Below are 24,514 nucleotides of genomic sequence, written 5' to 3'. Positions count from 1 at the left end.
ACGACCTCAAATGGTCCTACTAATACACTCTAAGTGTACTAGTGTAATTATACAATCAAGATAAACGATACCTAATTACACTACGACCTTCTAATGGTTTGTTCCTTTCCATTTTGGTCGTGAGCTATTGCTTATAATTTATAAGGCACCGATAACATCATCTTCTGCATGTGGCACCACATACTATGTTATCTACAGTATAAATTAATTGAACAACTACAAATAAATGTAGACAATTTGACCAAATGTGATTCTTTATTCATAATGAATGTTTACAAAGCTTAGGCTTTCAGATACACTCCAACAATCTCCCACTTATACTAAAAGACTATGCTGCCATACATCTGATTCTCAACCCTTCAACACGCCCATCAAAAAGCTCTTGCCTTAAGGACCTTAGTGAAAGGATCTATAGGTCATTACCTGATGCAATCTAGGCGGCAACAACTTCTCCTCGCTTATACGATTTCTCATATTGGGTGGTACTTGCACTCTATCGTGTTTACTGCCTTATAGACTTATGGTTTCTTTGAGTTTGCTACTGCACCAACATTAGTACAATAAATTGTAATAATCTTTGGACAAACCAGAAATCATATCTAAGTCTATCTCGAGGTTATTGAGTCATTCAACTTTTATGGCTACCTCAGAGGCTTGCCATATACTAAGCTTTTATGGTGCAGAAAAACACCTATGTTTATCACTTTTCCATAGTTATGACTTTACCTCCTAAAGTAAACACAAAACCCGAGGTCGACTTATTATTGTTCTGATTGGAAGTCAAAATTTGTAACCCACAGGGACCAAATTAATCGCCTTGTAAGCTAGCATATAATCTCTAGCCCTCTAAGGTACTTTAATATATGCTTTCCCAGACCAATGTCCTTGTCTAGGGTTACTTTGATATTTGCTAACTATGCCCTCGAAACAGATTGATCTCGCATAACATACATTAGGTTGTCTAACCGCCGAAGCATAAAGCGCCTACATGTCCTCAATCTCCTTTGATGTCCTGAGACATCTCTTTAGATAAAGACACTCCATGCTTAAAAGGTAAGAAAGTTTCGAGGAGTTTGCATGCTTAAACGAGCAAGGATTTTCCGATGTATCAAGCTTGGGATAAGTAAAATATATTTTTCTTTCGATCCCTTATTACTTGATCTAAAAATATATACATTCTCCCAAGTCCTTTATATCGAATTATTCGGACAATCATACTTACTTCCGATAACATTTTGATATTGTTTCCAACTACCAAAATGTTATCTACGTATGGTACAAGAAATACCACCACGCTTCCATCACACCTTTGTATACACAAAACTTATCCGCTTACTCAATAAATCCATAGGTCCGGATTACTTTAATAAACCGGATGTTCCAAGACCTTGAAGCTTTGCCTCATCCATGACCGATTGAGCTGCACACAAGATGCTCTTAGCTCTTTGACCCTTCCGTTGCTTTATATGGATGCTTTCATCAAGACTTCCATTAAGGAATGTTGTCTCGACATCCACTTGCCAAATAGATAAAAGAATCCGGATAGACTTAAGCATGACTACCAGTGAAAAGTTTCCTTTTTCATCATGCCTTGCTTTGAAAGTTACTACCTTCCTTTCTATCCCTCTTTTCCTATTATCGACCTTTTACACCCAAAGGCTTTTACACCATTTGGTGATTCTACAAGCTTCCAGATTTTATTAGAATACATATATTCTAATTCTATTATTCATTACTCTTTGCGCCAAGATACTTGCATCTTTATCTTGGAGTACTTTATCATATGATCGGAGATCGTGTTCATGTCCTCCAGGGATCGAATCCAAAACCTCTCCCAAAACATGAACCTATTTAGGTTACCTAACAACCCTCCCACTACGACAAGGCACTTTCTGCAATTGTGTATCATTTGTGATACGTGTTGCGTTTTCTTGTGGTATCTCATCTTGTGCAGTTGGTACTAGGTTAGACATGTCCTTTATTATTTCCTTAAGAACAAATTTACTTATGAGCACGTGGTTCATTATATAGTCCTTTTCTAAAAATCGATCATTGATGCTAACAATGACCTTCGATTTTTAAGACTATAAACCTACTTTTGTTTATCTAGGATAACTTACAAACAAGTGAACTCCTATCCAACTTATCATTGTCTCTCTATAACATATGTGCTGGATTTCCTGAATCCGAATATGCTTCAAAATAGGTTTTCACCTATTCAGCAATTCTATATGAGTAGAGAGTTCTAACTTGGAAGGTACTATGTTCACTTTCGTTTTCAGAGTTTATCCTTAAAACAAATTTGGTAATTTTCTGAATAACTCATCATCTATCTAATTATTCCATAAGAGTCCTTTACCTTCTTTCTACTACACCATTCTGTTGGGGTGTACCAGATGCAGTTAGTTGGGATTGAAATCTAACTACTGATAAGTGACGCCTAAAATCTCTCAAGAGGTACTTGCCACTACGATCTTCCATAGTGACTTTTTACTTTAACATTTCTCCGCATCAACCTTGTACTCTTTGAACTAATCAAAGTACTTAGTCTTGCGGTACATTAAGTAAATTTATTTGTATCTTGAATAGTTGTCTATAAAATAGACAAAATATTCAATACTACCTCTTGTCTGGATAGTCATAGGATCACACAAATCAGAATGAACCGTTTTCAATATATCTTTGACTCCATACCCCTCGGACTTAAAAACTTCTTGGTTATTTTCCTTCCAAGTAATACTCGCAGGTTGGAAAGATTTCCACTACTAATGAACCCAAAAGTTCATCAGCTACCAATGAATCCTACTCAAGTATAACCTAACTTTAGATGTCAAAGATATAATTGGTTCATTTCTAAAGGTTGCTTTCTCTTAAAATTAGAAGATGTGTTACTAATTTCCATTTGTTACATCGTGAGAGTTATTGGATTATAAATTGTCAACCATCATACCAGAATAGATAACTTTCCTATTTTTCTTGATAACAACTTTGTTATCAAAATAGACACAATATCTATAATAGTTTAGAAACTGAAATCAGGTTCTTTCTAAACTTGGTACGTAAAGACAATTACTTAAAATCCATATTTTATTCTTATCAAAAGATAAACATCTCCCACTGCAACAGCTACCACTTTTACAGTAGTGCCCATGTGGACGGTGATTTACCTTTCATTTAGTTGTCGGGTTTCCTGGAACCCTGTAATGAATTACAGACATGATTAATGGCATCTTGTATCTACACTCCAGGTTCTGGTAGATAACACCACTAGACATGTTTCAACTAATGAATTAAATACACCTAAATTGTTCTTAGTTCTAAGAAGACAGTCTACCTTAATGTCCAAGTCCTATTTTCAATCATTACAATTGGGACTACTAAGTCTTTTTCTATAGTATGACTACTAGGGATTGACAAACATCCTAAGAATCATAAAAATATTTGGTCAAGATAAACTCCTTAAAATCTCCATGAATTTTGTGTATACAAAATCGAAGAGGAGATTTTATTCATTAATTTTATTATCTTGTCAACTTTACTTTATGACGAATAAAATTAATAGTTGATCTGTCTTTGATCAAATATTTGGTCAAAACTCTTTGAATTTAAAATAACATTGATTCCTCAAACAATATTATTTAAATTCACCAACACCTCAAATACCGTGAGTTTTGCATGCCACGTTAGTGTGGGCGTATACAAATTCATCATTTGTAAGAGGAGGGTTTTACCCATTGACTATCTTGTCAATATAACTTTTTGACAAATAAAATTACCTCAAACACCATGAATCTTGTATGCCACGTTAGTGTGGACGTATACAAATTCAAACATTTGTAAGAGGGGTTTATTAATTTTATTATATTGCCAATCTAGTTTTATGACAAATCAATAGTTGGTTTCCCTTTGATCACACAAGTGATAGTAGTGACTCTGTTGGGGAGGATACTATTAAATGTGTCTAAGTGTATACTATTACTTGACACTAAGTCCATTAATAAGATTATGCCCTTTCCGTTGGGGAAGATCACACGCTCTTAATTAACTTCCTATAGTCATCCAAAATTGGAAGTCTGTTCTAGTGATCCACAAACAAGCTCATCCGTTATGGAGGAAGGCACTCAGAGCCAACGCGCAAGCTTGTTTGCATCACTTACAAACTAGTAATGGAGACCATGGGATTTACTCAAAAATCCCTCTTCCACTTAGTTATTTATAAATGAGGAATTTTAACTATGCTAGCCTACTAAATATGTAAACCAACATGCACACACAACACAATATAAAAGCAATAAATAGAAAATCTAATTCTCAACTATTATGACTTTTATCTCTAGTTGTCCTCCGTGTGTTGTCATCCCAAGCTGCTGCCATATTTGGCCACCGCCACCGGGTCTAGCTGTCGCATCCATCTTGCTCCTAGTTCCGCTGCGCCTCTGGTCCTTAGAAGGTTCCACGCTTTGCAAGATTCGATCCGCGACATAAATAGAATTTTACATTTTTTATTCTATATTCCATAAAAGGAATGTACATGTATCTAGATCAAAAATAAAATTCTAATAAAATTAAATACAGCTCCTGCTGTATTTTATAATATAATCATGCACACACATATAAATGCCCTTGACATGTCCAAGGGTCCAATTACACACATAATAACTAAAATCCATAATAGTTGGATCCGGCATCCATAAAGTTAGCACATCCTACTATTATCCTGCCTAAATTATGTATGACATGTGCATAATTAAACTAATACCAAATACACAGAGGCAAAACCCTAGCTCTGATACCAATTGTTGGTTGCTACTCGGAAAACCTAGAGGTTCCATTATACAAAAATTTTATACAAAGGTCTGAACCTTTTCCTAGCTACCATATGTTCTTTTAAATTAAATTTTGGATCGCCTGCGAAACTTAACACGTTTGATCCAAAACTTAATCTATTTGTTCTTTTAGGTTTTGACTTGGATCTCCTGCGGAACTTAACACGTTCGACCCCAAATCACCTTAAGTTATTAATTCCATTAAATATTAATTTCCATAATTAATTCCCAGTACTGACGTGGCGAGGCACACGACCTTCTTGGATATGGGAGCAACCATCACCGACTAGACAAAATCTTTTATAGAAAGTTAATATTTAATTTCCTAAAATAACTTTAGGTTAACCGAAAAGAACAATCAAATCACAAGGAAAAGAAAAAACAAAAGAACACAACATCGAAAAACATATTCGAAATTCTAGAATTGTAAGCCTATTGTATTTGGTATTATTTCTATAAATAACTAGTATGATGCGGAAAGAAAAATTACTAGTTATACCTTGTAGAAAAACCTCTTGATCTTCTACCATATTCCTCTTCTAACCTCGGACGTTGTGTGGGCAACGATCTTCCGAGATGAGAACCACCTAGCACCTTCTTCTTCCTTACAAGTTTCGGCCATCAAAACTTCTCCTAGGATGAAGAGGTTCGGCCACCACCACCATGCTCCAAGGGATGCTAGAAACAAAGCTTTCTTTCTCTCCTTCTTCTTCTTCTTCTCTAAACTTGATCCGACCACCATATGAGTCTCCACAAGAAGGATGAGGTTCGGCCATCAAAGAGAAGAAAGGAGGAGAGGATGGCCGGCCACACCAAGGAAGAAAAAGAGAGAGGAAAAATAATAGAGTTGTTTGTCATGAAGGCACCTCTACCCTCTCTTTTATAATCCTTGACCTTGGCAAATAAGGAAATTTAAATAAAAATTTCCTTAATTCTTTTGCCATTGATAAGGAAAATTTATTTAATTAAAAATAATTTGTTCTCATCAACAATGTGGCCGGTCACTTTAAACCAAGCAAAGGAAATTTAATTCAATCAAAAATTAAAACTTTCCTAATTTATTTCCGGAAATTTTATAAAAAAATTCTCTAATAATTTTTCCCTTCATGATGGTCAATAAAAAGGAAATTTTATAAATTAAAATATTTCTTTTAAACATGTGGATAAAAAGAAAGTTATCTTTAAAAATTAAAATCTCTTCCAATCTACAAATAAGGAAAGATATCTAATCTTTTCTTAATCTTTGTAGAAACTTTATAAAAGAGATATTTAATTTTTAAACTCTCTTTTAAATTATGAACATGATTAAAAGGAAAGTTTTTACTAAAATTAAAATCAACCTTTTAATCTACAAATAAGGAAAGAAATTTAACTCTTCTCTTAATCTTTTGTAGAATCTTATAAAAGGAAAGATTTAAATTTTTAAACTCTCTTTCAAATCATATTATCTACATAAGAAAATTTTAAAAAATAAAATTCATTTTTATTTTAATAGGGCCGGCCACCTAAGCTTGAGTTCAAGCTAGGGCCGGCCACATGAATTCACCCATGAACCAAAACATGGCCTGCCCAAGCTTGGTCTCCAAGCAAGCTTGGCCGGCCCCCTGTAGGATGGGTAAGAAGGTAGGTATAGGTGGGTATAGTACTCTATAATTAAGAGGCTACGATAGGGACCGAGAGGAGGAATTGGTTTTGGTCTCCCGATAAAATTAAGCATCCCGTGTTCGCCCCGAACACACAACTTAATTTTATCAATAATAATTCATTCCACTAGAGAATTATTATTGAACTACCGCACCAATCCCAAATTACATTTTTGGGCTCCTTCTTATTATGAGTGTGTTAGTCTCCCTGTGTTTAAGATAACAAATGTCCACTAATTAAGTAAGTTACTAACAACTCACTTAATTAATATCTAGCTCCAAGAGTAGTACCACTCAACTTCATCGTCATGTCGGACTAAGTCCACCTGCAGGGTTTAACATGACAATCCTTTTGATCTCCTCTTGGGGACATTCTCAACCTAGTATCTCTAGGACACAGTTTCCTTCTATAATCAACAACACACACTATAAGTGATATCATTTCCCAACTTATCGGGCTTATTGATTCATCGAACTAAATCTCACCCGTTGATAAATTAAAGAAATAAATATCAAATATATGTGCTTGTTATTATATCAAGATTAAGAGCACACACTTCCATAATAACCGAGGTCTTTGTTTCTTTATAAAATCAGTATAAAAGAAACGACCTCAAATGGTGCTACTCAATACACTCTAAGTGTAATAGTGTAATTATACAGTCAAGATAAACTGATACCTAATTACACTACGACCTTTTAATGGTTTGTTCCTTTCCATTTTGGTCGTGAGCTATTGTTTATAATTTATAAGGTACTGATAACATCATCTTCTGCATGGGGCACCACAAACTATGTTATCTACAGTATAAATTAATTGAACAACTACAACTAAATGTAGACAATTTGACCAAATGTGATTCTTTATTCATAATGAATGTTTACAAAGCTTAGGCTTTCAGTATACACTCCAACAATCTCCCACTTATACTAAAAGACTAAGCTGCTATAGCTGCTGCCATACATCTGATTCTCAACCCTTCAACATGCCCATCAAAAGCTCTTGCCTTAAGGACCTTAGTGAAAGGATCTATAGGTCATTACCTGATGCAATATAGGCAGCAACAACTTCTCCTCGTTTATACGATTTCTCATATTGGGTGGTACTTGCACTCTATTGCGTTTACTTGCCTTATAGACTTATGGTTTCTTTGAGTTTGCTACTGCACCAACATTATTACAATAAATTGTAATAATCTTTGGACAAATCAGAAATCATATCTAAGTCTATCTTGAGGTTATTGAGTCATTCAGCTTTTATGGCTACCTCAGAGGCTTGCCATATACTAAGCTTTTATGGTGGAGTACAGAAAAACACCTATGCTTATCACTTTTCCATAGTTATGACTTTACCTCCTAAAGTAAACACAAAACCCCGAGGTTGACTTATTATTGTCCTTATCCGATTGGAAGTCAAAATCCGTGTAATCCACAGGGACCAAATTAACTGCCTTGTAAGCTAGCATATAATCTCTAGCCCCTCTAAGGTACTTTAATATATGCTTTACTGCAGTCCAATGTCCTTGTCTAGGGTTACTTTGATATCTGCTAACTATGCCCTTGGCAAAACAGATTTCTGATCTCGTGCATAGCATACATTAGGTTGTCTAACTGCCGAAGCATAAAGAACTGCCTACATGTCCTCAATCTCCTTTGATGTCATCGGAGACATCTCTTTAGATAAAGACACTCCATGCTTAAAAGGTAAGAAACCTGTCGAGGAGTTTTACATGCTTAAAACGTGCAAGGATTTTCTGAAGTATCAAGCTTGGGATAAGTAAAATATATTTTTTCTTTCGATCTCTTATTAGTTTGAGCTCAAAAATATATACATTCTCCCAAGTCCTTTATATCGAATTATTTGGACAATCATACCCTAACTTCTGATAACATTTTGATATTGTTTCCAACTACCAAAAATGTTATCTACGTATGGTACAAGAAATACCACCACGTTTTCATCACACCTTTTGTATACACAAAACTTATCCGTTTACTCAATAAATCCATAAGTCTGGATTACTTTAATAAACCGGATGTTCCAAGATTTTGAAGCTTTGCCTTAGTCCATAGACTGATTGAGCCTGCACACAAGATGCTCTTAGCCCTTTGCAATAAACCCTTCTGGTTGCTTTATATGGATGCTTTCATCAAGACTTCCATTAAGGAATGTTGTCTTGACCTCCACTTGCCAAATAGATAAAAGAATCCGGATAGACTTAAGCATGTCTACCAGTGAAAAAGTTTCCTTTTTCATCAAGCCTTGCTTTGAAAGTTACTACCTTCCTTTCTATCCATCTTTTCCTATTATTGACCTTTTTACACCCAAACGCTTTTACACCATTTGGTGATTCTACAAGCTTCCAGATTTTATTAGAATACATATATTCAAATTCTATTATTCATTACTCTTTGCCAAGATGCTTGCATCTTTATCTTGGAGTACTTTATCATATGACCGGAGATCAGGTTCATGTCCTCCAGGGATCGAATCCAAAACCTCTCCCAAAACATGAACCTATTTGGGTTTCCTAACAACCCTCCCACTACGACAAGACACTTTCTGCAATTGTGTATCATTTGTGATACGTGTTGTAGTTTTCTTGTGGTATCTCATCTTGTACAGTTGGTACTAGGTTAGACATGTCCTTTATTATTTCCTTAAGAACAAATTTACTTATGAGCACGTGGTTCATTATATATTCCTTTTCTAAAAATCAGTCATTGATGCTAACAATGACCTTCTGATTTTTAAGACTATAAACCTACTTTTGTTTATCTAGGATAACTTACAAACAAGTGAACTTCTATCCAACTTATCATTGTCTCTCTATAACATATGTGCTGTATTTCCTGAATCCGAATATGCTTCAAAATAGGTTTTCACCTATTCAGCAATTCTATATGAGTAGAGAGTTCTAACTTGGAAGGTACTATGTTCACTTTCGTTTTCAGAGTTTATCCTTAAAACAAATTTGGTAATTTTCTGAATAACTCATCATCTATCTAATTATTCCATAAGAGTTCTTTACCTTCTTTCTACTACACCATTCTGTTGGGATGTACCAGATGCAGTTAGTCGGGATTGAAATCCAACTACTGATAAGTGACGCCTAAAATCTCTCAAGAGGTACTTGCCACTACGATCTTCCATAGTGACTTTTTACTTTAACATTTCTCCGCATCAACCTTGTACTCTTTGAACTAATCAAAGTACTTAGTCTTGCGGTACATTAAGTAAATTTATTTGTATCTTGAATAGTTGTCTATAAAATAGACAAAATATTCAATACTACATCTTGTCTGGATAGTTATAGGATCACACAAATCAGAATGAACCGTTTTCAACATATCTTTGATTCCATACCCCTCGGACTTAAAAACTTCTTGGTTATTTTCCTTCCAAGTAAGACTCGCAGGTTGGAAAGATTTCCACTACTAATGAACCCAAAAGTTCATCAGCTACCAATGAATCCTACTCAAGTATAACCTAGCTTTAGATGCCAAAGATATAATTGGTTCATTTCTAAAGGTTGCTTTCTCTTAAAATTAGAAGATGTGTTACTAATTCCCATTTGTTGCATCGTGGGAGTTATTGGATTATAAATTGTCAACCATCATACCAGAATAGATAACTTCCCTATTTTTCTTGATAACAACTTTGTTATCAAAATAGACACAATATCTATAATAGTTTAGAAACTGGAATCAGGTTCTTTCTAAACTTGGTACGTAAAGACAATTACTTAAAATCCATATTTTATTCTTATCAAAGGATAAACATCTCCCACTGCAACAGCTACCACTTTTACAGTAGTGCCCATGTGGACGGTGATTTACCTTTTATTTAGTTGTCGGGTTTCCTGGAACCCTGCAATGAATTGCAGACATGATTAATGACATCTTGTATCTACACTCCAGGTTCTGGTAGATAACACCACTAGACATGTTTCAACTAATGAATTAAATACACATAAATTGTTCTTAGTTCTAAGAAGACAGTCTACCTTAATGTCCAAGTCCTATTTCCAATCATTACAATTGGGACTACTAAGTCTTTTTCTATAGTATGACTACTAGGGATTGACAAACATCCTAAGAATCACAAAAATATTTGGTCAAGATAAACTCCTTAAAATCTCCATGAATTTTGTGTATACAAAATCGAAGAGGAGATTTTATTCATTAATTTTATTATCTTGTCAACTTTACTTTATGACGAATAAAATTAATAATTGATCTGTCTTTGATCAAATATTTGGTCAAAACTCTTTGAATTTAAAATAACATTGATTCCTCAAACAATATTATTTAAATTCACCAACACTTCAAACACCATGAATTTTGCATGCCACGTTAGTGTGGACGTATACAAATTCATCATTTGTAAGAGGAGGGTTTTACCCATTGACTATCTTGTCAATATAACTTTTTGACAAATAAAATTACCTCAAACACCATGAATCTTGTATGCCACGTTAGTGTGGACGTATACAAATTCAAACATTTGTAAGAGGGGTTTATTAATTTTATTATATTGCCAATCTAGTTTTATGACAAATCAATAGTTGGTTTCCCTTTGATCACACAAGTGATAGTAGTGACTCTGTTGGGGAGGATACTATTAAATGTGTCTAAGTGTATACTATTACTTGACACTAAGTCCATTAATAAGATTATGCCCTTCCATTGGGGAAGATCACACGCTCTTAATTAACTTCCTATAGTCATCCAAAATTGGAAGTCTGTTCTAGTGATCCACAAACAAGCTCATCCGTTATGGAGGAAGGCACTCAGAGCCAACGCGCAAGCTTGTTTGCATCACTTACAAACTAGTAATGGAGACCATGGGATTTACTCAAAAATCCCTCTCCCACTTAGTTATTTATAAATGAGGAATTTTAACTATGCTAGCCTACTAAATATGTAAACCAACATGCACACACAGCACAATATAAAAGCAATAAATAGAAAATCTAATTCTCAACTATTATGGCTTTTATCTCTAGTTGTCCTCCGTGTGTTGTCATCCCAAGCTGCTGCCATATTTGGCCACCGCCACCGGGTCACATCCATCTTGCTCCTAGTTCCGCTGCGCCTCGGGTCCTTAGAAGGTTCCACGCTTTGCAAGATTCGATCCATGACATAAATAGAATTTTACATTTTTGATCCTATATTCCATAAAAGGAATGTACATGTATCTAGATCAAAAATAAAATCCTAATAAAACTAAATACAGCTCCTGCTGTATTTTATAATACAATCATGCACACACATATAAATGCCTTGACATGTCCAAGGGTCCAATCACACACATAATAACTAAAAGCCATAATAGTTGGATCCTGCATCCACAAAGTTAGCACATCCTACTATTATCCTGCCTAAATTATGTATGACATGTGCATAATTAAATTAATACCAAATACACAGAGGCAAAACCCTAGCTCTGATACCAATTGTTGGTTGCTACTCGGAAAACCTAGAGGTTCCACTGTACAAAAATTTTGTACAAAGGTCTGAACCTTTTCCTAGCTACCATGTGTTCTTTTAAATTAAATTTTGGATCGCCTGCGGAACTTAACACGTTTGATCCAAAACTTAATCTATTTGTTCTTTTAGGTTTTGACTTGGATCTCCTGCGGAACTTAACACGTTCGACCCCAAATCACCTTAAGTTATTAATTCCATTAAATATTAATTTTCTACCGTATTCCTCTTCTAACCTCGGACGTTGTGTGGGCAACGATCTTCCGAGATGAGAACCACCTAACACCTTCTTCTTCCTTACAAGTTTCGGCCATCAAAACTTCTCCTAGGATGAAGAGGTTCGGCCACCACCACCATGCTCCAAGGGATGCTAGAAACAAAGCTTTCTTTCTCTCCTCCTTCTTCTTCTTCTCTAAACTTGATCCGGCCACCATATGAGTCTCCACAAGAAGGATGAGGTTCGACCATCAAAGAGAAGAATGTAGAGGAACTCATTGTTCGACTTCGTATCGAAGAAGACAACAAGAGTTTAGAGAGGAAACTGTTCTCTCAGGCTACTGTGAAAGCCAACGTGGTCGAGCACGGTCAAAGCTCGAAACGGAAGAACCCCAAGTCTTCCAAGATGGGACCCAATGGAGGCATCAGCAAGAAGAAGTTCTCTGGGAAGTGCTTCAACTGTGACAAAGTAGGTCACAAATCTTCGGAGTGCAGAAAGCCGAAGAAGAAGCAAGAGGCCAATCTGAACGAGGGACCAGAAATGGATGACCTCTGCGCTGTGGTCTCAGAACTGAATCTGATTGGTTCAAACCCGCGGCAATGGTGGATCGATACTGGAGCCACCAGACATGTGTGCTACAATAAGGAGCTGCTCCACAACTTCGAGGAAGTCACTGGAGACAAACTGTTCATGGGGAACTCAGCAACCTCGGACATCATGGGCCAAGGAAAGGTGGTGCTGAAGATGACCTCGGGCAAGGACCTCACTCTGAACAATGTGCTGTATGTTCCGGAGATTCGGAAGAATCTAGTGTCCGGATCACTTTTGAGCAAGCATGGCTTTCGCATTGTTTTTGAGTCGGACAGAGTTGTATTGTCCAAAAATGGAATGTTTGTATGAAGAGGCTATGTATCTGATGGGCTGTTTAAGCTCAATGTAATGGCCATTAGGCCCAAGATAAATAAAAATGAAAGCTCTTCCACTTATATGCTTGAGTCTTCATGTTTGTGGCATGGTAGACTAGGATATGTTAACTATGATGTGTTGCGTAGATTAATAAACATACAAAGCATACCTACATTCCACCTTGACCCAAAACACAATTGTGAGATTTGTGTCGAAGCGAAAATGACAAGGTCATCCTTTCAACATATTGAAAGAAGTAATGAACCACTTGACCTAATCCACACTGATGTGTGCGACCTAAAAGGTACACCAACACGTGGTGGTAATAAATACTTCATCACTTTTGTAGATGATAACACAAAATATTGTTATGTGTATCTTCTCAAAAGTAAGGATGAAGCTATAGAGAAATTTGCTCTCTATAAGAATGAGGTTGAAAACCAACTTAATAGGAAAATTAAGGTGGTTCGAAGTGACCGAGGCGGTGAATATGTGTCACCGTTCGTTGAGTTGTGTGCTGAACATGAGATCAAACACGAAACAACAGCTCCATATACTCCTCAGCAAAACGAAGTTGCTGAGCGAAAGAATCGAACTCTTAAGGAGATGATGAATGATCTTCTATTAAGCTCTGGATTGCCAGAGTCCATGTGGGGGGAAGCTGTGTTAACAGCTAATTATCTTTTAAATAAGGTGCCCCGGAAGAAAATAGATTAGAGCCCTTATGAGTTGTGGAATGAAAGACAACCGTCCTATAAATATTTACGAATGTGGGGGTGTCTTGCCAATGTGTTGGTACCTGATCCAAAAAGGATTAAGATAGGACCAAAGACTGTTGATTGCATATTTATTGGATATGCACATAACAACAGTGCTTATCGATTTTGTGTGTATGAGTCACACGTACCGGAGATACATAGGAACTCGATAATCGAATCGAGAAATGCTTCTTTCTTCGAGCATGTGTTTCCGTATAAGACCCGTGAGGATGCTAGCTCCTCAAAACGGGCAACCGAAATACAAGGCGAAGAAGAAGATAATGATGATGAGAAACCCGTGGAGGTTGAGCCTAGACGGAGCAAAAGAGCTCGGGTAGAAAAATCTTATGGATCGGATTTTATCACTTTCATGTTGGAGAGTGAGCCCCGAAGTTACTCAGAAGCTGTAGGCTCTTCTGATGGACCTCGCTGGAAAGAGGTAATTGCATCTGAGATAGAATCTATCTTGCAAAATCACACTTGGGAACTTGTGGATCTTCCTCCGGGAATTAAACCACTAGGTTGCAAGTGGATCTTCAAGAAGAAAATGAAATCAGATGGCACAATCGATAAATACAAGGCTAGATTGGTAATTAAAGGATACCGACAATGAGAAGGCCTTGACTACTTCGATACATACTCTCTGGTATTGAGAATAACTTCCATTAGAGTATTGTTGGCTATTGCCGCTCTATGGAATCTCGAAATACATTAAATGGATGTAAAGACAACCTTTCTAAACGAGAATTTAGAAGAGGAAATCTATATGAACCAACCTGAGGGGTTTTCTGTGCCAGAACAGAAAAACAATGTCTATAGATTGGTGAAGTCATTATATGACTTGAAACAAGCACCAAAGCAGTGACATGAGAAATTCGATAATGCCATGAAGGAATGTGGATTCAAGATCAATGAATGTGATAAATGTGTCTACATGAGAGCCACAGAGAGTGACTATGTCATCTTGTGCCTCTATGTAGACAACATACTTATCATTGAGAGCAATGATAAGATAATCAAATCCACTAAAGATATGTTGAACTCAAGATTTGACATGAAAGACATGAGCCTAGCTGATGTGATTCTAGGAATCAAAATTCTTAGAACGACAGAAGGACTTGTTTTTGGTCAGTCCCATTACGTGAACAAGATTCTTGAGAAATTCACCAAGGGTGATACTGCGTTGGCACGAACGCCGATAGATATGAGTCAACATCTATTGAAAAATCTAGGTGAAAGTATCTCGCAGATAGAGTACTCTTGAGTAATTGGAAGTCTGATGTACTTAATGAGTTGTACTCGACTAGACTTGGCCTACGTAGTAAGCAAACTGAGTAGATACACGAGTAAGCCTAGTGTTGAGCACTGGAAAGGGATAACAAGAGTACTGAGGTATTTGAGATATACTCGTGAATATAGACTACACTACACGAGATATCCTGCTGTGATCGAAGGATACAACGATGCAAGTTGGATATCTACATAAAAGACTCTAAGTCTACGAGTGGATATGTCTTTACTCTAGCAGGTGCAGCCATTTCCTGGAAATCTTCTAAGCAAACCGTAATAACCAGATCCACGATGGAATCTGAGTTTGTAGCTCTTGACAAGTGCGGTGAAGAGGCTGAATGACTACGACAATTCTTAGAAGATATTCCTCGATGGCCGAAACCTGTGCCGGCGATTTGCATACATTGCGATAGCCAATCAGCAATCGGTCGAGCACAGAGCCATCTGTATAATGGTAAGTCTAGACATATACGTCGAAGACATAATGCCATTAGACAACTATTCTCAACTGGAGTTATCACTATTGACTATGTGAAGTCAAAGGATAACCTAGCGGATTCGTTAACCAAGGGGTTAAATCGAGAGTTAGTAGCAAGCTCATCATAGGGAATGGGCTTGGTGCCGTTGTCAGTGATCAGTGCAGAGGACACCCAACCTATGCTGACTGGAGATCCCAAGAACTAGGTTCAAAGGGACAACTAATCTGCACTGACTAGACACACTGCGGAGGGGGGGTAGCCCATTGAAACAGTGACTAGAGCAGGATAAGCTAATGAGCTTTTAATGGTCGAAAAGAGTAGATGGTAACTCTTGAGGCATCACCTATGTAAGAAAGAAGTGGGGCCGCTTCGAAGAGAATTGGAGGCACAATTCTTAGAGCTTCTCACAGAACCAGGCGTGTTCATGGCCAAGAACGAACACACTCATGAGAACTGAGTTGTATCAGGGAGAGTCTTGGGTGAGATTTGTAACTGCTTACACAGACGGCAGTATAGTTCAAGGACATCGTGTCTACTATCAGCCAGTAAGCAACCAGATCTTCACAAGGGAAGGTTGAAAGGGTAAACCCTACTTATCCTATACTTGACTCAACTACTGAATGCTATCACATACCCTATCTCCATTTATGTGGGGGATTGTTGAATAAGTGTAAATGGAGAAGAGGTGGAAGAGAAGAAGCTCCATTGTGAATGGGACTTTAGTCCCACATTGGAAGTTTCAAGGCAAGTTTGTTGGTTTATATTGATTCACATGAATTGAGGATGTGAACAAATGCATGGGGAGAGGCTCTCTCTCACGCGTGGGTGCGTAGGGGGGGTACAAATCCAGGGTCCGAATTGCATTGAACCAAGTTGACTCGTGCGTGAGCGCGACTTGCGCACACGAATGCCGGACCGGTCGGGGCAAAAATTTACCCAAGCGGAACAACCAACATTTTGCCACATATATCTTTTTGCTGCTTGTGTAACGGATGCATTAAAGGAAAATTAATGCATAATCAAAACGGCCAAGTGAAAAGCTGACGTTGAGTAATGATCATTAATGGTGTCCTTTGGTCTTGAACTCCTATATAAGGAGGCTGCGACCTCAGGCAAAAGGTTACGCAGATAACACAGCAAAAGGAATAAAAAGCTCTCCTCATTCCCCTTCTCTGTCGTGCAACTCCTGCTAGACAGATTGCCCGCGGTAGCTTTCGGGTACCACTCAGTTCGCCGTGACCACCGGTGCTTGGTGGAGTTCGCCGTCAGACCGTTGTATCTTGGGAAACAGACCTCCCAAATAAGCCTCGAAGCACAGCCGGAGGTGGGGGCGAATCTGTTTCAAGGAAACTGCTACTTGCAGGTCTCGGTCAGCTTGCCCGGTCGGGATTTTGCCCGACCTTATTGCTCTTTCGAGACTGCTTTGCAGACCTGGTCTTCTGTTCTGCAGATATGCTCTGAACAGACTTGGTCATTCTACTCTAAACAGACCTGGTCTTCCTTTCTGTCAAGACCTGTTCTGCTGCACGCCGACCCAGCCGATCGCCAACCCAACCGATCGATCGACCCGGCCGACCGACCGACCCGCCGACCCGGAAGACCGACCCACCGACCCGGCTGACTGACCGACCCGCCGACCCGGTCGACCGACCGACCGACCGACCTCATCTCGACCGATCTGCTCGGCCGATCCGCCCTCTGCTCGGCCGATCCGTCCGCTCGGTAACACAGACTAGTGGCTCAGCCGATCTTCTTGCTCAGCAATTCTTCGACTCGGAGTAGAAACCAGCCCCTGCTGGCAGCTTGAGATTATCCGTTCAGGTCATCTCTACTATAAGTTGAATTTAAATCAATGCTATTTAAATTAAGCTAATATCCCTAAAATCTCCGACAGATTATTTATATGTAACAGAATATATCTTGCTCTAAGTCCGTTTCTTGTTTCTATTATTCGTTACTCACAAACTTTGAAAACAATTTTATTTTCCAAGCTTAGAAAAGGTCGAATTGGTTAACAAGACAAGACAACATGGAAAGCAAGATAAGTCTGAGTCTCGAAAGTTTGCCTCACAGGTTCCGACACATCGACACACTTATTCTCGATCGATTCGCAGGAGTTGCAGTTGCAAGCCTGGGGAATGAAAGCACAGGTATCTGAAGGCTTGCCCGGTGAGTTGCAACGGATGGCAAAACAACACGGCATCATCGAACAATTGGTCGTATTGCCGACGGCACAACACCGACACTTATCGCTCAACGGCAACAGCTAAGAAGACGAGTCCTGCATATCATGATCAATCATCAAAGAAATCTCAAGAGGTAGGACTTATGGAAAAATATATTATTTTTAATATTTAGCCTGTATATATATAACAAATTAGGGAATTGTTTTCCCTAATTGTATTTGTTAAAAAAATTTATTATATCTATATATAAATACAGAAACTATGGAAAAATATATTATTTTCAATATTTCCTATATATCTTATTATCTTACTATTTTATTAAAAAATCTCCCCTTTTACTAACTAACTTTGTGAAGCCTAAAATGTATTTATGTTAATAATTTTTTTTCTATTCACATTAAAAATAATTCCAAGATTTATTAGTAATTCCAAGATTTTTCTATTCACATTAATCTTCTGCCGTATTCCTTGCCTCCTCTTGGACGTCGTGTGGGCGACGATCCTCCAAGATGAACACCACCCAAAAGCTTCTCCTCCTTCTCTAAGTTTCGACCACAACCACCACCAAGGAACAAAAAAGAGCAAGGGGAAAAGAAAGGAAGAGGGCCGACTACAAGAGAGAGCACCAACAAGAGAATAAGAATTGATTTTTTTATGAGCTCTTTTATCCCCTTCTTTTATATTACTTACCCAAGGCAAATAAGAAAAGATTTTTACAACAATTAAAATCTTCTTCTTGTTTTTCCTTTACTCCTTTTTAATTCCTTTTTTTTCTCCTCTTAATTGAATGATTGATTGGCTGACCCCTTGCTTGGGCATCAAACAAGGGTGGTCGACCCCTTAAAAGAAGGAAAATAACTTTTGTAAAATTTTTATAAACAAAGAAGAAAAGTTCTTATAAAATTTTACAAGCTCTCTTTTAATTTCCTATTGTGAATGTTAAAAAAGGAAAGTTTTAAAAATTAAAACAAAGTTTAAAAATTAAAACCAAGTTTTAAAGTTTAAAACTTCTCTTTTAAAATTTCTTTTTTTTTTAACATGGTTACAAAAAAAATAAAAGTTTTAAATTTAAAACTCTTTTTTTCAAAAACCATGTGGATGGTTAAAAAAGGAAAGTTTTAAAACTTTTAAAACATTCTTTTAAATCATGTGACCTAATTCAAATAAAGAAAGTTTTATAAATTTAAAATCCCTCTTTTAAAACTTGTAGATGTCTACCAAGAGAAGATTTTAAAAATTCAAAACACCCCCTATATTTTGAATATTGTGGCCGACCCCCTTCTTGCTTGGGCACCAAGCAAGGGGCCGACCCCTTTGAGGAGGAAGTGGCCAGCCCTCATGGCTTGGTGGCCGACCCTCTCTTGGACAACAAGATGAACTTTTCATGAGTGAATTTAAGGCATTAATGAGACTACGACAGAGACCTAGAGGAGAAATTGGTTTTGGCCTCCCGACGAGCTCGAGTATCCCGTGTTCGCCCCGAACACACAACTCAAGTTCATGAATAATAACTCATTCCACTAGAGAGTTATTATTGCACTACCGCACCAATTCCAAATTACATTATGAGCTTCTTCTTATCATGAGTGTGTTAGTCTCCCTGTGTTTAAGATATTGAATGCCCATTAATTTAATGAGTTACTAACAAAGTTTCGAGAGTAGTACCACTCAACTTCATCGTCATATCGGACTAAGTCCACCTGCAGTGTTTAACATGACAATCTTTATGAGCTCCTCTTGGGGTCATTCTCAACCTAGATTACTAGGACACAATTTCCTTCTATAATCAACAACATACACTATAAGTAATATCATTTCCCAACTTATCGGGCCTATTGATTTATCGAGCTAAATCTCATCCTTTGATAAGTCAAAAAAATAAATACTAAATATAGTGCTTGTTATTATATTAGGACTAAGAGCACACACTTCCATAAAAACTAAGGTCTTGTTCTTTTATTAAGTCAGTATAAAAAGAATTTACCTTAATTGGTCCCACTCAATACACTTAGAGTGTACTAGTATAATTTATTAGTCAAGATAAACTAATACCTAATTACACTACGACTATTCTAATGGTTTGTTTATTTCCATCTTAGTCGTGAGTAACTGTTTATGATTTATAAAGAACTGATAACATGATGTTCTGTATGTGATACCACACACTATGTTATCTACAATATAAATTAATTGAACAACTACACTTAACATAAATATAGATATTTTTGACCAATGTGATTATTTATTTCATAATAAATATTTACAAAACCTAGGCTTTTAGTATACACTCTAACAATCTCCCACTTATACTAAAAGACTAAACTGCCATATCTGCTGCCATACATCTGATTCCCATCCCCTCCACATGCCGATCAAAAGCTTTCGCCGGAAGGGCTTTAGTGAAAGGATCTGCTAGGTTATCCGCTGATGTAATCTTGGCGACGACAACTTCTCCTCGCTTCTCGATGTCTCGTATCAGATGGTACTTGCGCTCTATATGTTTACTCACCTTATGGGCGCGTGGTTTCTTCGGGTTTGCAACTACACCGCTATTATCACAATAAATTGTAATGATTTTGAGTAAATCAGGAATCACATCTAAGTCCATTAGGAAGTTCCTGAGCCATACAACTTCTTTGGCTGCCTCAGAGGTTGTCACATACTCAGCTTCCATGGTTGAGTCAGAAACACATTTCTGCTTAACACTTCTCCATGCAATGACTCCACCTCCTAAAGTAAACACATAGCCTGATGTAGACTTACTATTGCCCCTATCTGGTTGGAAGTCTGAATCCGTGTAACCCACAGGGAGCATATTATCTGCTTCGTAAACTAGCATATAATCTCTAGTCCTTCTCAGGTACTTCAATATATGCTTTATAGCAGTCCAATGTCCTTGTCCAAGGTTACTTTGATATCTGCTAACCATGCCCACGACAGAACAGATATCCGGTCTCGTACACAACATTGCATACATTAGCCTTCCCACAGCCGAAACATAAGGAACTGACTTCATGTCCTCTATCTCCTTTGATGTTTTCGGAGACATTTCTTTAGATAAAGCTACTCCATGCCTAAAAGGTAAGAAACCTTTATTGGAGTTCTGCATGCTAAAACGAGCAAGGATAGTATCTATATATAAAGCTTGAGATAAGCACAACATCCTTTTCTTGCGATCCTTTATGACTTTGATCCCAAGAATGTGTGCACATTCTCCTAAGTCGTTCATATCGAATTGTTTGGACAACCATACCCTTACGTCCGACAATACTTTGACATTGTTGCCAATTAACAAAGTGTCATCTACGTATAATACAAGAAATACCACCACGTTTTCGTTACACTTCTTGTATACACAAGACTCATCCGGACACTGAATCCATATGACTGGATTACTTCATTAAACCGGATCTTCCAAGATCTTGAAGCTTGTTTCAGTCCATAAATGGACTGATTCAGCTTGCACACTAGATGCTCTTTGCCTTTTTCAATGAACTCCTCTGGTTGCTTCATATGGATGTTTTCTTCAATACTTCCGTTAAGGAAAGCTGTCTTGACATCCATTTGCCAAACCTCATAATCCATATGAGCGACAATGGATAAGAGTATCCGGATAGACTTAAGCATAGCTACCGGTGAAAAGGTCTCCTCATAATTGATTCCCTCTTTTCGAGTGTACCCTTTCGCAACAAGCCTTGCTTTGAAGGTTTCTACCTTCTCGGTTGTCCCTCTTTTCCTTTTGTAGATCCACTTGCACCCAACGGTTTTTACACCATCTAGTGGTTCTATAAGCTCACAGACCTTATTAGAATACATGGATTCTATTTCAGAATTCATCGCTTTTTGCCAAGATACTGCATCTTTATCTTGGAGTGCTTCATCATATGTCCGGGGATCAGGTTCATGTTTACCCGGGATCAAGTCCGAAGATTCTCCCATAAACATGAATCTCTCAGGTTGCCTTATAACCCTCCCACTACGATAAGACACTATCTGCGGTTGTGTATTATGTGTGACACGTGTTGCAGTCTCTTGTGGTACTTCATCTTGTACTGTTGGCACTAAAGTAGATGTGTCCTCTCTTATTTCTTATAGAACAATTTCACTCATGGGCTTATGGTTCATTACATAATCTTCCTCTAAAAATCGAGCATTGGTGCTAACAATGATCTTCTGATTTTTAGGATTATACAAAAAACCACTTTTCTTTCCCTTAGGATATCCCACAAACAGACAAACTTCTGTACGTGATTCCAACTTGTCAGTATCTCCCTTCAACACATGTGCTGGACTACCCCATATCCGGATATGATTCAGACTAGGCTTACGCCCATTCTACAATTCCATGGGAATAGAAGGAACTGTTTTAGAAGGTATCATATTCAGAATGTACATTGCTTTTTTCAGAGCATATCTCCAAAACGAATTTGGTAATTCTGAATAACTCATCATCAATCTAACCATTTTCATAAGAGTCCTATTCCTTCGTTCTACCACACCATTCTGTTGGGGTGTACCAGGTGCAGACAATTGGGATTGGATCCCGATTTCTGATAAGTTATTCCTAAACTCTCCAAAGAGGTATTCGCCACCACGGTCAGACCGTAGTGTCTTGATACTTTTATCAAGACGTTTCTCCACATCAGCCCTGTATTCTTTGAGCTTATCAAAGCATTCAGACTTGCGGCACATCAGGTAAATGTATCCGTATTTTGAATAATCGTCTATAAAGAAGACAAAGTATTCATAACCACCTCTTGCCTGGATAGACATAGGACCACACAAATAAGAATGAACCAATTCTAACACATTTTTGGCTCTATACCTCTTGGCCTTAAAAGGTCTCTTGGTCATTTTACCTTCCAAGCAAGATTCACAGGTTGGAAAATTTTCCAACTCTAATGAACCTGAGAGTCCATCGGTTATAAGCCTTTGAATCCTACTTAATTTAATATAACCAAGCCTTAGATGCCAAAGATATATTTGGTTCATTTCCGAAGATTCTTTTCTCTTATTAGAGTTAGAAGATGCATTATTAATTGTCATTTGTTGCTTTGTGTGAGAAATTAGATTTAAAGTATATAAATTGTCAACCAATGCACCAGAACATATAATAACCCTATTTCTCTTTATAACCACATTGTTATTGAAAGAAATAGAATATCCATCCAAATACAGTTTAGAAACTGAAATTAAATTCTTTCTAAAACTGGGTACATAAAGACAATTTCTTAAAACTAAACTTCTATTCCTATCAAAAGATAAGTAGACGTCTCCCACTGCAACAGCCGCCACCTTAGTAGCATTGCCCATGTAGACAGTTATTTCTCCTTCAAATAGTCGTCGGGTTTCCTGGAACCCCTGCAAAGAATTACAGACATAATTAGTGGCTCTCGTATCTACACACCAGGTGCTGGTAGATAATACCGCTAAACATGTTTCAACTACTAGAGAATGAGATATACCTTTATTGTTCTCTTTCCTACGAGGACAGTCTGTCTTCAAATGTCCTGACTGCTTGCAGATGAAGCACTTACCCTTCGGCTTCTTCATTCCAGCTTTAGGTCCCGTACCTAGAGGTTTATTCACCTTCTTTGCTGAGATAACCTGTTTCTTCTTCTTCTTCTTGACTTTCGGTTTAGAAGTAGAACCATTTTCAGCATAGTGAATCTGAGAATTATGACGGAATAGTCCTTCTGCTGCTTGAAGTTCTGTCAGTAGTTCTGCCAATGAATACATCTTTTTATTCATATTATAGTTCAGGCGAAAATGTTCAAAACTTCTGGGTAGCGTTTGGAGAATAATATCGACCTGGGTTTTCCCATCGATTTCTCCTCTAAGGATTTGTATTTCGTTCAAACAAGCCATCATTTTAAGGATATGATCCCTTACGGGAGTCCCCTCCTGCATGTTGGCTGTCATTAATTTTCTCATAGCTTCTTGCCTAGCGGCCCGATCTTGGTGACCAAAGAGATCCTTGAGATTGTTCATTATATCATAATCTGTTGGTAAATTCTGATGCTGATATTGTAGCACATTTGACATTGAAGCCAAAATATAACACTGCGCTATCTCATCTGCCTTTTCCCATTTCCTATGATTCTCAATCTCCTCTTAAGTAGATTCACCATTAGGCACATTAGGGCAAACCTCTATCAGTACAAACTTATAGCCTTCAGCAGTAAAAACAATGTCCATATTTCTTTTCCAATCTATATAGTTAGGACCAGTAAGTTTGTTCTCTTTTAGTATGATGACCAGTGGATTGAAAGTTATCTTAAGAATCACAAAATTAACTTTAGTTAGGACTCTAAATTTAGAATAATATTGATTCCTCAAACAATACTATTTAAATTTACCAACACCTCAAAACACCGTGAATATTGCATGCCACGTTAGTGTGGACGTATACAAATTCAACATTTGTAAGAGGAGGGTCTTACCCATTGATTTTATTATCTTGTCATCCTAACTTTATGACAAATAAAATTAATAGTTGGTTTTACTTTGGTCACGCAAAACAATAGCAGTGACTCCGTTGGAGAAGATACTATTGAATGCGTCTAAGTGCATACCATTACTTGATACTTAGTCCATTAAATAGGATTGTGCCCCTTTAGTTGGAGAAGATCACACGTTCCTAAATAATTTCCTATAACCATCCATAAAGGAAATTTGATCTAGTGATCCGCAACAAACCCATCTATTGTGGAGGGAGA

The 24,514-nt window shown here is 37.4% G+C and overlaps 1 pseudogene; it reads left to right on the top strand.

Annotated features, from left to right (window-relative positions):
• LOC122031203 overlaps positions 1 to 24,514 on the top strand; it is a 34,049-nt pseudogene that overhangs the window by 2,563 nt on the left and 6,972 nt on the right.

The sequence above is a fragment of the Zingiber officinale genome, chromosome 11A (assembly GCF_018446385.1).
Source record: "Zingiber officinale cultivar Zhangliang chromosome 11A, Zo_v1.1, whole genome shotgun sequence".
Taxonomy (NCBI): domain Eukaryota; kingdom Viridiplantae; phylum Streptophyta; class Magnoliopsida; order Zingiberales; family Zingiberaceae; genus Zingiber; species Zingiber officinale.
The sequence above is the reverse complement of the archived record's forward strand: the minus strand, read 5'-3'. Positions and strand labels throughout refer to the sequence as shown.